Source organism: Myotis davidii, unplaced genomic scaffold, assembly GCF_000327345.1.
Source record: "Myotis davidii unplaced genomic scaffold, ASM32734v1 scaffold326, whole genome shotgun sequence".
NCBI lineage: Eukaryota > Metazoa > Chordata > Mammalia > Chiroptera > Vespertilionidae > Myotis > Myotis davidii.
The window spans coordinates 656,356-657,477 of NW_006296626.1; positions in this window are offsets into that span (position 1 = coordinate 656,356).

Genomic DNA, 1,122 nt, shown 5'->3' on the forward strand with positions numbered 1-1,122 from the left:
TAAGCACTACCCGCTGGAGTGCCCGACCCGGAGGCGCGGCGGCAAGAGGCGGGACTCGACCTCCAGCGGAGGCGGCCACCGGGTGAGACCGGGAACCTCTGAGAGGCTTTCGCCGGGAGGCGGTGATGCATGCCTGTCTCCTGGTGTCCCCTACGCAGCCTGCTGCGCCTGCGCGGCAGCAAGACAGCACGGCGCGGAAACGGTTGCTACGGCAACCAGCAGAGGGCGGCCTCGCTTAACTGTCAGGAATTCGGAATTTTCGCTGGGGGAAGGGAAAGTCTCGCGCACGCGCACTGAGGATTCTGGGGGCCGTCTCCCTCCCCGAGCCCGGATAAGCCTCGCCTAAGACCGACTTCTACGCAGGCGCAAGAGCCCGTCTCGCGCCCCAACGCGTCCACTCTGCGCAGACGCACGAAGCCGCGCTGCCAACCTCCGCAGCAGCCGCGCGCACCCGTCACCTCGCCGGCTGCTTTTGTCTCGCGCCACCTTCTTAAGCCTTCCACGAGCTCGGCCTTTCTTTTCCTCCACTCGCCCACCTGGAGCGCCAGGTGGGGATCCGGGACGCCGCCCGGTCCCCGGATCCCTTCCCTTGACCCACCTCGTCTCCGTCCTCCCTCCCTTTTCGGTTCCCGACGACGGAAGGAGCCGAAGCACCGACGGAAAAAGCCGAAGCCGTCCTTTTCCCGAAGTGGTGGCGGAAAGAGCCGAAGTTCTGCGAGAGTGGAGGAGTGAGGTAGTGGAATCTCCGGAAAGAGCCGAAGCTTGGAATCGAGCTTAATCCCTTGCGCGGCCCGAGGGCGAACACCGGAAACCTTCGGGGAGTGCCGAGTCCCAGGACGGTTAAGCCTGTCGGAATTAGCGGACTGTTCGGACCGGGCCGGCGGAATAGGGCTAGGAGCCCCTGCGGAAGCGGCCAAAGACGGACGGTTTGAATTGTCGAAAGAATCTGAACCCTTGGCAGAGGTGGGGAGGTACTGGGCGCAGAGGAAGGCGAGGACCCACGGAAGCACCCGAACGTGGAAGAGCTAATTTCCGAAAAGTTACGACACCTGAGAACCCAGCAAAGCCCTCGCTTCGGGCGTTTTCGGAATAAGCCGAAGCCGCTGCGGCCGATTCCTTCCT